The following is a 16,165-nucleotide window of genomic DNA, read 5'->3' as shown; positions in this document are numbered from 1 at the left end:
GAGGTCCACGGTGGAGAAGACTTTATATTGGGCAATCCGATTGACCATATCGGATATGCGGGGGAGAGGGTACGCGTCTAGTTGTGTGTACCTGTTGATGGTCTGGCTATAGTCTATGACCATCCTTTGTTTCTCCCCTGTCTTCACTACTACCACCTGCGCTCTCCAGGGACTATTGCTGGCCTGGATTATGCCCTCCTTTAGTAGCCGCTGGACTTCGGACCGAATGAAGGTCCGGTCCTGGGCGCTGTACCGTCTGCTCCTAGTGGCGACGGGTTTGCAATCCGGGGTGAGGTTCGCAAACAAGGACGGGGGTTGCACCTTGAGGGTTGCGAGGCCGCAGATAGTGAGTGGGGGTATTGGGCCGCCGAATTTGAACGTAAGGCTCTGTAGATTGCATTGGAAATCTAATCCCAGCAAGGTGGGGGCACAGGGTTGGGGAAGGACGTTTAGTTTGTAGTTTTTGAACTCCCTCCCCTGCACCGTTCGGGTAACTATGCAGAATCCTTGGATCTGTACGGAGTGGGATCCTGCAGCTAGGGAAATCTTTTGTGCGCTGGGATAGGTGATCAAGGAACAGCATCTTACCGTGTCGGGGTGGATAAAGCTCTCCGTGCTCCCGGAGTCGACTAAGCATGGCGTCTCGTGGCCGTTTATTAGCACCGTTGTCGTCGTCGTCTGGAGTGTCCGGGGCCGTGCTTGATCGAGCGTAATTGAAGCGAGACGTGGTTGTAGTAGTGGAGTGGGGTCCGTTGTTGCCTTCCAAGATGGCGTCGGGGATGGACAAAATGGCCGCCCCCATACATCGCACATGGCTGGGGGGTCACAAGATGGCGGCGGAGGTGGACAAAATGGCCGCCCCCACGCGTCGTACAGGTCTGGGGCTGTCCAAGATGGCGGCGCCCTTCCTCCCCTCGTGGTGGCCGGGACCCAAAATGGCGGCGTCTGCGGGTCGCACATGGGGCGCTGGGGGGGGGGCTGGGGAGCGCTAGGACCGCGCGGAGCTCCCTCACCGGGGACAGCGGTGGTCGGGACCAGAGTTGGTGGCGCCGGCGGGTCAAACGTGGGGCGCGGGGTGGGGGTTAGGGGGGCGTTAGGAACGCGCAAAACTCCCTCTTCTCCGTGGAGAGTGGTGGCCGGGACCCAAAGCGGTAGCGCCGGCGGGTCGTACATGGGGTGCGGGGAGGGGGGTTGGGGAGCGTAAGCGGCATGCAGGGCTCCCTGTTCTCCCGGGACCACGGTGGTCGGGACCCAGAGCGGCTGCGCCTGCCGGTCATACATGGCGTGCTGGGGGGGTTGGGGCGCGTAAACGGCTTGCAGGGCTCCCTGTTCTCCTGGGACAGCGGCGACCTCGCGGGACCGGCACACAACCGCGTAATGGCCCTTTTTCCCGCAGCTCTTGCAGATAGCTGCGCGGGCCGGGCAGCGCTGTCGGGGGTGTTTCGCCTGGCCGCAGAAATAACAGAGGGCGCCCCTGGTGCGACTCGGCATTTGGACCGCGCAAGCCTGTGGGGTGTCCGGGGGGGGGGGGGGGTGGGTTTGTCGCGACGGGTACGTACGGAGCCCAATGGGCTGCCGCGCGGTCGGGGCCGTAGGCGCGGGTATTACGCGCGGCCACGACTAGGGAGGCTGCTGGGGCCCGGGCCTCTGAGAGTCCGAGCGACTCTCTTTCTAGAAGTCTTTGGCGGATTTGGGAGGAATTCATACCTGCCACAAAAGCATCGCGCATTAACATGTCCGTGTGTTCATTTACGTTCACCGAAGGGCAGCTGCAGGCTCGTCCCAAAATCAGCAGCGCGGCGTAGAATTCGTCCATCGATTCTCCGGGACCTTGCCGTCTCGTCGCGAGCTGGTAGCGAGCGTAGATTTGGTTAACTGGGCGGACATAGAGACTTTTCAGTGCTGCGAACGCCGTCTGGAAATCCTCCGAGTCTTCGATGAGGGAGAAGATTTCCGTGCTCACCCTCGAGTGCAGGACCTGTAGTTTTTGGTCTTCTGTGACACGGCCGGTGGTCGTTCTGAGGTAGGCCTCGAAGCAAGTCTGCCAGTGCTTGAAGGCTGCTGCCGCGTTCACTGCGTGGGGGCTGATCCTCAGGCATTCCGGAATGATCCTGAGCTCCATAGTCCTTTTTAGGCACGCTTAATAAATTGTAGCGCACAAAGACTCCGTGAGACGAATAGAGTGAAGTCGATGAGGCTTTATTAAGCGTGTCTGTTCCCCCGCAGCTCAATAGTAGACTGGCCTGCGGGGGAGGACTCCGGCTTCTTATACTCCGCCTTCAGGGCGGAGCTAGAGGTCAACGGCCAACCAGGACCCGGGATCTGTCAGCCAATGACATTCGGGCCTCCAGTCCCACATGACCCCCAATACATACTACAACAAGAACAAAAAGTTTATTCAACCTCTCCTCATAGCTAATGTCCTCCATACCAGGCAACATCCTGGTAAATCTCCTCTGCACACTCTAAAACCTCCACATCCTTCTGGTAGCGTGGCGACCAGAATTGAACACTATACTCCAAGTGTGGCCTAGCTAAGGTTCTATACAGCTGCAACATGACCTGCCAATTTTTATACTCAATGACCCAGCCAATGAAGGCAAGCATTCCGTATGCCTTCTTGACTACCTTCTCCACCTGTGTTGCCCCTTTCAGTGACCTGTGGATCTGTACACCTAGATCTCTCTGACTTTCAATACTCTTGAGGGCTCTACCATTCACTGTATATTCCCTACCTGTACTAGCCCTTCCAAAATGCGTTACCTCACATTTGTCCGGATCAAACTCCATCTGCCATCTCTCTGCCCAGGTCTCCAAACGATCTAAATCCTGTTGTATCCTCTGACAGTCCTCATCGCTATCCGCAATTCCACCAACCTTTGTGTCGTCCGCAAACTTACTAATCAGACCAATTACATTTTCCTCCAAATCATTTATATAAACTACAAACAGCAAAGGTTCCAGCACTGAACCCTGCGGAACACCACTAGTCACAGCCCTCCAATCAGAAAAGCACCCATCCATTGCTACTCTCTGCCTTCTGAGACCTAGCCAGTTCTGTGTCCATCTTGCCAGCTCATCTCTGATCCTGTGTGACTTCACATTTTGTACCAGTCTGCCATGAGGGTCCTTGTCAAAGGCCTTACTGAAGTCCATATAGACAACATCCACTGCCCTACCTGCATCAATCGTCTTTGTGATCTCCTCGAAATACTCTATCAAGTTAGTGAGACACGACCTCCCCTTCACAAAACCGTGCTGCCTCTCGCTAATATATCCACTTGCTTCCAAATGGGAGTAGATCCTGTCTCGAAGAATTCTCTCCAGTAATTTCCCGACCACTGACGTAAGGCTCACCGGCCTTGTTCCCTGGATTATCCTTGCGCCTGAGGCATAATAGTTCAGGAGTGCAGTGACCTTGACAACCACCGGGAGTGGGTGTCCTTCTCCTCCATGTGGTGGCAAGTCCGCACCCTCTCCTTGTTGAGGCGGAACCTCCTGAGGCACATTCTGTCTGACATCCACTCGAAAGACCAGTGACGCCAGTACACCTTGGGCCATCGCCGACCTCCCCCTCTGGGTCTCCCCCTGGCCTGATGGGGCAGCCGGGTCCTCAGGGTGTGGGATGGACCCCTGCACTTGTGATGTCACTTCGAGCCTCTGCAGATGCTACTGCCGCCGCCAGCTCCGGTGTCTGGCCACTTGCACTGCCATCGCCACGGCAAGGGCAGCTGCTGCAGAGTCCACAATATCATCCAGACGATGATCTCTGTGAGGAATTGGAGAGGATGAGACACTGACAATCAGTTATGGCTTCCACCGCGTTACTCCCAAGCCTCCCCAACCCTGACCTTGCCCGCCATCTCTCAGGGATGGTGGACGGTGCTGGAGACAGCTGTGAGGGGAAATCCTTGTCATCCTCACATTCGGCTCCGGGGTGTTCTGAGTCTTGTGTCACGGTCTGCCATCCAGGCTGCTCTCCTCATCACTGCTTGCATCATGGGGGGGCTCCGGCTGTCACCCGCTGGGGGCGAGGGACACCGGATGGACCTGCCCCATCACCAGCAGGTTCTGAAAAACACAAGACAAGACGCAAGATTAGTCCACGGGCCGGAGGTGGTGGGGCTAGTGGGGTGAGGGTGGTCTGGGGGTGAGGGTGTGTGAAGCTGAGGGTGGTCTGGGGGTGAGGATGAGTGTGAAGCTGATGATGGTGTAGGGGTGAGGGTGGTGGTGAGAGTGAGAATGGTTTGGGGGTGAGGGTGGTGTGGGAGTCGTATTGTGGGTGGGGTGTTGAGAAACATGGCATGAAGAACTGCAACTCAGTGGGGTCTCACTTCCTTGTCCGCGGCCGACCTCCAACCCGGCGACCTCCCTTTCTTCCGGGCCGCCAACCACGTCTTGGACCCTCTGCTCTGTCACAGTGAGGGGCCGCAGGTCCAGCGGTTCCCCTCCAATTTTCGCCCTCTCCCGCCGGTTATTAGAAGCCTTCTCCTGGGAGGGGGGAAGATAGTAAATGCACTGTGTTAGATAGTCCGATTCATGCAGCCCAGGGATGTGTAGCCGGTGGCCTCAGTGGGTAGGGCACCCAGCCACCACAACACCCCTCCACCCACCGTCCTCACCTCTACCACCCAGGGATTCAATGGTACGGAGTGACGGGATGGTCAGCCCGCATGCAGGGATCATCCAAGTGGACGGTGGTAAGTGCTACCGTGGGCAGGAGTCAGATATCAAAAGATGTGGAGCACCAGAGTAGTCATCATTCTCCACCCCATGAACCAGACCCGCTATTACTACCAACCCAGGGCCCTCACCCTGTAGTGCAGCAGGTATGTATCTTGGAGGGGGTTGCAGACGGGTGGGTGAGAGGGGATGCTGTGAGGGTGGGATGCGTTGTCCGTGCCCCTGGCCAGTTCCCCACCTGCCTTAGTTGGTGCAATCTGGGGCCGATCAGAGCGTCCCATGCGCATTGGCCCTGGAGCACGCATCATGAGGCCTCCCGTGCCCCATCTCCGGCCCACCCTCCACCTGCCCCACATCTTCCTTGTCAGATGCAGCCTGTGCTTCATCCTCCACCTCCAGCACGTCGCCCATCTGTTGCACCATGTTGTGGAGGACACAGCAGGCCACCACATTGCGGATGACCCTCTCAGCATCATAGTGGAGGGCCCCTCCAGAGCAGTCCAGACACCCGAACCGCATCTTCAGGAGGCCGAAGCATCGCTCGATCACACTCCTGGTCGCTTCATGGGCTTCATTGTAGCGTGACTTTGCGTCGGTCTGTGGACTCCAGATTGGCATCGTCAGCCACGACCGCAGTAGATGATCCCTGTCACCCAGGAGCCAAGCTCCCAGCCGCGGGGGTGTTTCAAACATGTCAGGAATCATCGAATGTGCCAGGATGAACGCGTCCTGCACACTGCCCAGGTATCAGGCACAAATGTACATGATGCGCAGCTGATAGTCAGCTGCACGCTCAGCAAATGGAACCCCTTTTGGTTTGTATGGAGTGGCCTGTCATCTGTAGGTGCTCGTAGGGGGGCATGCATCCCGTCGATCATTGCCTGAAACTGGGACATTTGGTGATGGTGGTGAACCCTGTTGCCCAGGCATCCTGGTGGGCTAGGTCCACATTGAAATGAATGTATTGAGCCACTGGCCTCTGTGATGGCGCAGATGCACCTGTGCACCGAGGTCTGTGAGATCCTGGACAGGTCCCCATTCGACGACTGGAAGGACCCCGTTGCATAAATATTCAGGGCGGCTGTCACCTTGATGGCCACTGGGTGCGGGTGTCCTCTCCCATATCCCCATGGTGCCGGGTGTGCCATCATCTGGCAGATGTGTTGCACTGTCTCCTTGCTCAGCCGCAGTCTTCAAAGGCACGCCCGGTCCGGCAGGTCCTCAAATAACAGGAGCTGCTGGTACACGCCAGACATCATGCGGCGCCTCCTTTGCACCTCCTCCTCCTCGGCTTGCTGGCCGGCCTGCTCTCCATCTTGGGCGGCTGCCGCCTGTTCCTCTGGGGCAGGCTCAACTGCTGCAGCTTCCTCCTCCCCCTCGAGCAGCACCAGCTTGTACAGCCGCAGAGTTACATCGACCGTATGGGTGTTGTCATAATATACACACACGTATATGATGGTGCACAGACAGACAGTGAGTGACACAAAGGATGACCAATGAACATACAGAACACAGCAGCCAATCACCAGACAGGACACGGCCACTATATAACCAGGGGCCACTAGTTTTCCCGCTCTCTTGGGATGCAGCCTCTGAGACAGTCAGAACCTGTGAGCAACAACTAGAACATCCACCATGTGGTAGTAAGATAGTCTGGTCAGGTTAGCCTCAGGTCTCCAGTCAACTCAGCATAGTGTCAACCCACAGTTCAAGCATGTTTAATAGTTAAGAGTTTAATAAAATAGAGTTGCATTTCTTTAAGTGTTGGAAGCCTGTCTCTCTCTCTGCTACAGTAAACGCAGTCCTCGCAGACCCAGCTTGCCCAACACATCAGGTGTCCCCAACCCCTCTCCCCACCCTCCGCCATACCCCCCAACACCTACATGGCTGCCACCCACTGGCAGGGCATCAGGCAGTCTACTCAAGGGCAACGTCCACTTTAGCCCCTACGGCGGTGCAGGGTAAGGGCCGCGGAGTGTACCGCTGGCAAGGGCAACGCCAGCCGATGGAACCCCTCAGCAGGGTCGGGCCCTCGGGCCAGAAGCCCCCACAGTGCCGGACAACAATGGGGCCAGGGATACAGAGATTGGGGGGGGTGGGGGGCAGCATGCAGGGGCAGACCCCGCAGTGCCAACCGGGACCACAATGTAGCCCGGTGGACATGGTTGGGCACGGGGTACGCACCATGCTAAAATGTCGGCCTTTCACTCCCCGCAGGCAGTGGATATTGGAATTCAACCAGCAATGGTGGCCTTCTTGCTCGTCGCCGCAGCCTATAGATCATAATATAATAAGGTTCAATACTAAATTGGGAAAGGATAAAAAGCAATCATGGATTCAGCTCCCAGAAGGCAAATTTTGGGGGTCTAAATTTTGGGGGTTTCCCATCTTTATTTCTCTTGCACCCTATTTATCTCTCCTTTGAAAGTCTCCCATTTTTCATCCACTGTTTTATTCATCAAAATGCATTTCCAATCAACCTGCTTCAACTTTTAGGCCCCCAAAATTTGCCCTCTGGAACCTGAAGCCATGGTTCATTTTTATCCTTTCCCAACTTAATATTGAACCTTATTATAATAAGGGGCGAGATTCTCCGACCACCCGCCGGGTCGGCGAATCGCCGGGGGCTGACGTGAATCCCGCCCCCGCCGGTTGCCGAGTTCTCCACCACCGGATGTTCGGCGGGGGCGGGAATCGCGGCGCGCCGGTTGGCGGGCCACCCCCCGCGATTCTCCGGCCCGGATGGGCCGAAGTCCCGCCGCTAAAATGCCTGTCCCGCCGGCGTAGATTAAACCACCTACCTGACCGGCGGGACAAGGCGGTGCGGGTGGGCTCTGGGGTCCTGGGGGGGGCGCGGGGCGATCTGGCCCCGGGGGGTGCCCCCACGGTGGCCTGGCCCGCGATCGGGGCCCACCGATCCGCGGGCGGGCCTGTGCCGCGGGGGCACTCTTTCCCTTCCGCCTTCGCCATGGTCTCCACCATGGCGGAGGCAGAAGAGACTCCCTCCACTACGCATGCGCGGGAATGCCATCAGCGGCCGCTAATGCTCCCGCGCATGCGCCGCCCGGAGATGTCATTTCCGCGCCAGCTGGCGGGGCACCAAAGGCCTTTTCCGCCAGCTGGCGGGGCGGAAATCAGTCCGGCGCGGGCCTAGCCCCTTGAGGTTGGGGCTCGGCCCCCAAAGATGCGGAGCATTCCGCACCTTTGGGGCGGCGCGATGCCCGACTGATTTGCGCCGTTTTGGGCGCCAGTCGGCAGACATTGCGCTGTTTCCGGAGAATTTCGCCCATGATCTATATTTCCCAATTGTTGCCCCACTCTGACATTCTCCACCTGGCCTGCCTCCCTGGTAGGCGCACACAGCAGGAATTTCTCCCCTTCACTCTACCACTCCCCCAGTCTAGATTCATAGAATTATAGAATTTATGGTGCAGAAGGAGGCCATTCAGCCCATCGAATCTGCATCAGATCCTGGAAAGAGCAACCTACCCAAGTCCTTGCCTTCACCCTATCCCTGTAACCCAGTAACACCACCTAACCTTTTGGACATTAAGGGGCAATTTAGCATGGCCAATCCACCTAACCAGCACTTCTTTGGACAATGGGAGGAAACCGGAGCACCCAGAGGAAACCCACGCAGACATGGGGCAAAAGTGCAAACTCCACACAGACAATCACCTGAGGCCGGAATTGAACCTGGGACCCTGGAGCTGTGAATCAGCAGTGCTAACCACTGAGCCACCGTGCTGCCCTGAGGGTAATTGAAACCACAACTAGTCCTGCAGATTTCCATAATCTGCCTTTACATGCTCTCTTCTACTACCTCTCCATATTTTGGAGGTCTATAATAAATTACCAACAAGGTGACCTCTCCCTTTCTGTTTCTCATCTCCAACCATAGAGGAGAAACTGCACCTCTTTTAAGAGCTGTGATACTATCTTTTTTTTTCTTCTTTTTATAAATTTAGAGTACCCAATTCATTTTTCCAATTCAGGGGCAATTAAGCGTGGCCAATCCACCTAGCCTGCACATTTTTGGGTTGCGGGGGTGAAACCCACGCAAACACGGGGAGAATGTGCAAACTCCACACGGACAGTGATCCAGAGCCGGGATCGAACCTGGGACCTCGGCGCCGTGAGGCAGCAGGGCTAACCCACTACGCCACCGTGCTGCCCTTGTGATGTTATCTTTGACCAAGACTGCTACACCTCCTCCCTTTTTATCAACCTTGTTTCTGCCAAAATCCTTATGAACCGGGATGTTAAGGATCCAGTCCTGTTCTGGCTTGAGCCAGGTTTCTGTCAATGCTGTTATGTCATATCCCCCTAGAGCAACTTCTGTTTCTAGTACCCCAGTTTTGTTCAATATACTTTGTTCATTTACATACATGAATTATGCCATGTTGTATTGAAAAGGCAACTAATCATCTTTGTGCATTCCCTTTTGCGTGTCTTCCATTTGCATTTTCGTGGCCTAGTGCTCCTGGGCATTGCCACCTCAGGGCAGCAACATAGCTGGTGGAAGGCTGCTGATGTTCAATTTCAGGAGCCTGCGGATGGCCTTGGAGGATGAACTCAAACAGCTCAGGGCCTAGAAGGCCCGGCTTTGGACTGTACCCTCTCGGCATGGCAGCAGCCGTCTGGAATGGCTGGCTGACAGGCCACAGCAAGGGCACTGTTGGGCTGGCAGTGGCAGAAGGATGAATGCTGCCTTCACCTGAGGAAGGACCAGCGCTCCGAAAGCTAGTGACATCGAAACAAACCTGTTGGACTTTAACCTGGTGTTGTAAGACTTCGTACTGTGCTCACCCCAGTCCAATGCCGGCATCTCCACATCATTCCAGAAGGAAGACAGCAGGTTTGTGCTCCCTGGAGCTACTGTTGCTGCCATGGGACATAGCCTCAGAAATCTTAGTTATCTGTTGGAGGACAGATTACTGCACTCTGTGATACCCTAGAAGCCACTTTGTGCACCGTATTCCACAGCCATGATAGCTGAGGTTTGAGATAGGAGCAAGCTGAGATTGTATGACAGCAGTCTGAGCTTCCACTGCAGCATTAAGGTGGCTGCCGTTTGCGCTGTACCAGAAGCTGAGGCATCACCAGTCTGATACTGCAACACAGTTGGGCCCACAAGTGTGCAAGTAGAGTTTCCCACCACTTTGATACTGGAAAGAACGGGCTCCAAATTCTTTGTAAAAGTTGCCAAGTTGGTGCCCCTTGATACTGAACACAGGTTTTCTGAAAGGTGTTCATAATACATTAAGCATTTCAATTTGAATACCCATTATCATTCTTCTGCAGATTGACCATCAAAATGTTCATCTGAGTCCTCTGGAACCATGCCCTCTGGCAATATGGCACCTGCCCTATCCTTTCCCTGCCTTTCCTGCAGCCGACTCATGTCAAGTGTCTTACTACTGTAGGTCCTGCCCCTAATCCATCTTCTGAGCTGGTGGTTGCGAGTGTGAATTCAAGGGACAGTGCTACACCTTCAGCATAACTCTCTCAGTGTTCCTCCACTGCCTTGGATATCTGAAGTGAAAAATAACACAAAGGTAAAATTGTGGTACAGGGAAGGATGATAGGGGCTGGGGTGAAAAGAAGAGTAACATTCTTGCACCATCTGTAGCTTGTAAATCAGAAGAGTGTGAGCTTGGCAGAGGGAAGAATGCGAGAAAGAGAATTAGATCTGAGGATACAGTCACCTTCTGTGGTTTCAGTCCCAGCACTGAACATAACCTCAACAATAGTTGTCCCAGCATTGTCCCTTTACAAAGATTAGGACATGCAAGTACCCCCGTCTTTCTCTGTTTGGCTCCTGTTGCCTCTAACTGTGCACCCCCTTGTCCTGGAGGAGGGAGGGAAATATATGAGTGAATGCTGTCAACCACATTGACTGATATGGCTGTCATTGTTGAATTTCTGGCAATGCATGCAAGCTGTGAAATGTGGGGCGTCATTCTCCGACCCCCCGCCGGGTCGGAGAATGGCCGTTGGCCGCCGTGAATCCCGCCCCCGCCGAAGTCTCCGCTCCCGGAGATTGGGCGGGGACGGGAATCCGGCCGCGCCGGTTGGCGGGACCCCCCGCTGGATTCTCCGGCCCGGATGGGCCGAAGTCCCGCCCAGGAATTGCCTGTCCCGCCGGCGTAAATCAAACCTGGTATTTACCGGCGGGACCAGGCGGCGTGGGCGGGCTCCGGGGTCCTGGGGGGGGGGGCGCGGGGCGATCTGACCCCGGGGGGTGCCCCCACGGTGGCCTGGCCCGCGATCGGGGCCCACCGATCCGCGGGCGGGCCTGTGCCGTGGGGGCACTCTTTCCCTTCCGCCTCCGCTACGGCCTCCACCATGGCGGAGGCGGAAGTGACTCTCCCCACTGCGCATGCGCGGGAAACTGACAGCGGCCGCTGACGCTCCCGCGCATGCGCTGGGAAACTGACAGCGGCCGCTGACGCTCCCGCGCATGCGCCGCATTTCCGCGCCAGCTGGCGGGGCAACAAACGCCATTTCCGCCAGCTGGCGGGGCGGAAATCCCTCCGGCGTCGGCCTAGCCCCTCAATGTTGGGGCTAGGCCGCCAAAGATGCGGAGACTTCCGCACCTTTTTGCCGGCGCGATGCCCGTCTGATTGGCGCCGGCTTTGGCGCCAGTCGGCGGGCATCCCGCCGTTGGGGGAGAATTTCGCCCGTGGTGTGAGGTTTTGCAGCAGTGCTAAGTGTAAAGTGAAACATTTTAATGTTAGACATGAGTGTTGATTTTTAGAAGGTGAGTGATTCTGGTGTGATGATTTATCTCTGAGGTAAGCAGATTTAAGGATCTGGCATTTGGTAAGGATATGGGACGGGATTCTCCGACCCCCCCGCCGGGTCGGAGAATCGCCTGGGGGGGCATGAATCCTGCCCCGCCACTCCGATGCCAGCTGCCGATTTCTCCTGCGCCGCTTTTTGGGTGGGGGCGGGGATCGCGCCGGTCGGGGGCCGTTGGCAGTGGCCCCCCGGCGATTCTCCGGGCCCTGATGGGCCGAGCGGCCACCCGTTTTCGGACAGTCCCGCCGGCGTAGATTAGACAAGGTCCATGCCAGTGTGACCTGGCTTGGAGGGCGGCTTGCAGAGTCCTTGGGGGGGGGGGGGGGGGGGGGGGGGGCGCGCGGGGGGATCCGGCCCCGGGGGGGGGGGGGTGCCCCTCCGTGGCCTGGCCCGCGATCGGGGCCCACCGGTCTGTGGGCGGGCCTGTGCCGTGGGGGCACTCTTTCCATCCGCGCCGGCCTCTGTAAGGCTCGGCGATGGCCCACCCTGCCGATTGCGGGAGAATCCCGGTCATGGTATTTGGTAAGGGTATGGTATTCACCGATCTTAACCACTGATGTGATGTTATTAAACATCTTGCGACACAATATCCAGGGCTTAGGGCTTGGCATTGACCCCACAGCTATCACCTGCTGTCTGGAGAAAGCCGGCAGCATAATCACAGAGCCCTCCCACCCGGCTTACTCACTCTTTCAACTTGTTCCATCGGGCAGATGATACAAAAGTCTGAGAACACGCACGAACAGATTCAAAAACAGCTTCACCCTGCTGTTACCAGACTCCTAAACGACATTCTTATGGACTGACCTGATTAATACTACGCTCCTGTATGCTTCACCCGATGCCGGTGTCTATGTATTTACATTGTGTACCTTGTGTTGCCCTATTATGTATTATCTTTTCATGTACTAAATGGTCTGTTGAGCTGCTCGCAGAAAAATACTTTTCACTGTACCTCGGTACATGTAACAATAAACAAATCCAATCCAATCCTCCCGTTGCCTATTGAGTATGTAGCTGGATGGACCCCTAGTTCCCTGCAGATATCGGACATCTCTCTTACATTCTAACTCCCCCTTCAAGGCCTTCAGCGCAGTATCCAAGAACTTGGGAGCCCAATCTGTTCCTTGTTGTCTGGGATATGTCATAATATACACCAGTATATTATGGTGCAGACACACACACACTGATGGACCTGCAGTGGGACCAATCAGCATACACAACACCGCAGCCAATCACCAGTGAGAGCACACGCACTATAAAGACAGGGGACAGGAGAGTTCCAGCTCATTCTAGTAGCAGCCAGCTCGGAGCACACAGCTCGCAGCCTGCAACACAGACATTCACCATGTGCTGAGTGCATCACCTGGTTAGGACCAGGCAAGGGTCAACAGTTAAAGCTGGTATTGCATTTACCCAAAGTTCAAGTATGTTAATATAGTTAACCTTTTAATAAAATAGAGTTGCACCACTTCCAGTGTTGGTGACCTGTTTGTGATCCAGAACACCCAACACATCAGGATGTAACCACACTGTTTAGACAGTACCATGAGGATTCCTCTCTGTAGTCGCAACTCATTCCTGTTGCTGTTCCTCCTCTACCTCTGATTGCAATTGACAGAAGAATCTCCCTGAATAAAAAGCAAATTGACAGAATCCCCGGAAACAGTCAGAATATTCTGCAGCCACAATGAGAACTTGAATGGACTAAAAACAAAATGAGCATGATTTAACAGAAAAAGTGTCATTTTGGGCACGCTTGGCACGGTGTTTCCCGACGGCTGTATTGGCGAGATCGCAGTCCGTATTCAACAATACAGTTAGCACAGTTGCTTCACAGCTCCAGGGCCCCAGGTTCGATTCCCGGCTTGGGACACTGTCTGTGTGAACTGCACATCCTCCCCGTGTCTGCGTGGGTTTCCTCCCGGTGCTCTGGTTTCCTCCCACAATCCAAAGATGTGCAAGTTAGGTGGATTGGCCATGATAAATTGCCCTTAGTGTCCAAAAAGGTTCGGTGGGGCTGCTGGGTTACGGGGATAGGCTGGAAGTGTGGGCTTAAATGGGGTGCTCTTTCAAGGGTCACTGCAGACTCGATGGGCCAAATGGCCTCCTTCAGCACTGTAAATTCAATGATTCTAACACATAATGCCGAAAATGAGCCTCCACGACTTTCTTGCCATTACTAGCTATCTTGCTCTCTGATTTTCCAGAAATGTGCCTCAGTACCTCGCCGCTAACAAGAGGAGATGTTTGTAAATGCTGCCGCATCACTCACTCCCAGTCAACATTCAAGGATGGCAGTGCGCAGACCTGCGCCTTGCTTTGGCGATGCTGACCTGGCCAGGCTTCTGGATGCAGTGGATGTGAGATGGGACACCCTGTTTCCCCAAAGGAGTTTGAGGGCCAGGAGCAGGGCCTTGGGGGCAGTGGCATCGGCTGTCAGTGTGGGCAGCATGACCAGGAGGACCAGTGTCCAATGTCGGAAGAAGACCGACAGCCTCCATTAAGCTGCATGGGTAAGTGACCACCTGTCTCCTCGCATCTGTTTTGCCTGCCACCCCTCAAATTCCTAACCCCCCCTCACAAATCACTGGTTAATACCTCACACCCTCGCCACATCTGGTCTTCGTGCTTGTTCCTCAGCACCCCCTGGCAAACACCCGCACAACCAATTCATGTCCAGTTGTGGTGTCCACATATGCCACCCCCCATGCCCCCCCCCCCCCAATGCATCAAGCCCACGGATCACAAAGCCCTCTCTTTGTCCCCGCACGATAAATGGCCCATAATAGGTGTAAAAGGCCAAGATGGGCGGCAGAAAACTAGAGATCAGGCCCCTCACCCCCTATGAGGAACGGGCCCTGGAAAGCCACTGGCCCTACTCCCAAATGACCTGTCTCAAGTGAGTTGTTCATGTCAGACAAAATGATCCTTTCCTCTCACTGACCACATGTCCATTCTCTTGCGGGACCTCCATCTTATGGGGCTGGACCATCCAGCGATGTCCCCCTCTACCACCCATGGAGGAGAGCTCCAAGAAGATCGCTATCAAGGCATCACTGCTATCCCCCCACCTTCCACCAGTGCAGACACACACCTCGGTGGGCAACATTAGTAGACAGGCTTTGGGGGCACAGTCTGGTGAGCACCACACAGTTGCTGATGCACATCAGGTGGGGTAGGAACATCCAAAGGAGACAGCAGCCAGAGATCTGCTGAGTCCCAGTCAGATGCCGAACTCTGGACAAGGTTATCCCAGAGCTGATACAGATGCTAGGATCAGCGTTGAGCTTGAGGGGGGTATGTCAGCGACACTCCGATGGGTGCATTGTCAATTGGAGGAATCCTAAAAGCTACAGGCACAGGATATGATGCCAACCATGTGTGGCACCGAGGCCATAACGGTTAGGGTTTCGACTGCGGTGGAAAGCTTGCAGCATGAGATCAGCGTCTTGAGTGGTGGTGCCTAAGGCATGACTCAGTCTGTGACATCCATGGCTGAGGGCCTTGATATCATGTCCCAATCTTTGAAGGACATGTCCCAGATGCAGGAGAACATTGCTGAGGCACTCCAGAGCATAGCTGAGTCATAGAGCAGCATCACCGAGGGTGTCAACACCATGGTGCAGACAATCGGGAGTCGCCAGGACCGGTGGAGCCGGATAATGCAGAGGCTCCTGGAGTTCACTCCCAAGGAGACTTCCAGGGCCCTACAGGCACCATGAGGGAAGAGAAAGCGCTGCAGGCCAACCCAATGGGAAGAAGGGGCATGGGGGGAAAGGAGGAAAAAGGGGTGGGGTTGTGCTGATGGACAAAGCATCGTCCGATGAGAAGCGGGTGAGTACGAGAGCCTCCCTGGTATTCTGGACATGCCAGACCTTTGCCATGCTGTCTTCCATCCTCTGGTTCCTCCTCCGGTTCCTCCCCTTCCTGGTCTACCATCCCCTCCTGGTCCATCTCCTCCACCTCATCATCCTCAGACAAAGCCTCAGACAAATGTCAGGTCTCTGCCTCGGTCTGCAGCCTCCACATTGGCTTCATCAGTCAGGACCTCAGCTGGTACCCCTTATCTTTTAAGAGCCAACCTGTCATCCTGGGGTGGTCCTCGAAGATGCCGGGGATTTCCAAGTGTCCCAGAATGAAGCTGTCATGCACACTCCCTGGGAAGCGTGCCCAAACGTACATAATCCGGAAGTAGTGTTCGCACACAATCTACATTCAGGGAGTGGAACCCCTTCCTGTTAATGAAGGGCCCTCTCTGATGCCACGGTGCATGAAAGGTGACATGTATGCCATCAATTACCCCATGAAACTGGAGCATCCCGGCAATGGAAAATCCTGCTGCCTGGGCATTTTGGTGGTCTTGTTCCAGCTCAAAGTTTATATAGTCAGCTCACTGGGCATATAGGGCATCCGTGACTTCATGGATGCACTTGTGGGCTGTAGCTTGGAAAATTCCGCACAGGTCCCCACTCGAGCCCTGGAACGAACCAGTGGCATAAAGGTTTAGGGCTGTGGTGACCAAGTGGCCACCGGGAGACAGTTGTCCTCCTCTCCTCCATGGGGTGCCAAGTCCACGACGATGTGGCAAAGATACATCCGTCATCACCACAAAAGACCAACGACACCTGTACAGCTTGGGCCATCGCCGGCATCCCCCTCTGGGTAACTCCTCAGC

The sequence above is a fragment of the Scyliorhinus torazame genome, chromosome 8, assembly GCF_047496885.1.
Source record: "Scyliorhinus torazame isolate Kashiwa2021f chromosome 8, sScyTor2.1, whole genome shotgun sequence".
Taxonomy (NCBI): domain Eukaryota; kingdom Metazoa; phylum Chordata; class Chondrichthyes; order Carcharhiniformes; family Scyliorhinidae; genus Scyliorhinus; species Scyliorhinus torazame.
This window is presented reverse-complemented; position numbering follows the sequence as displayed.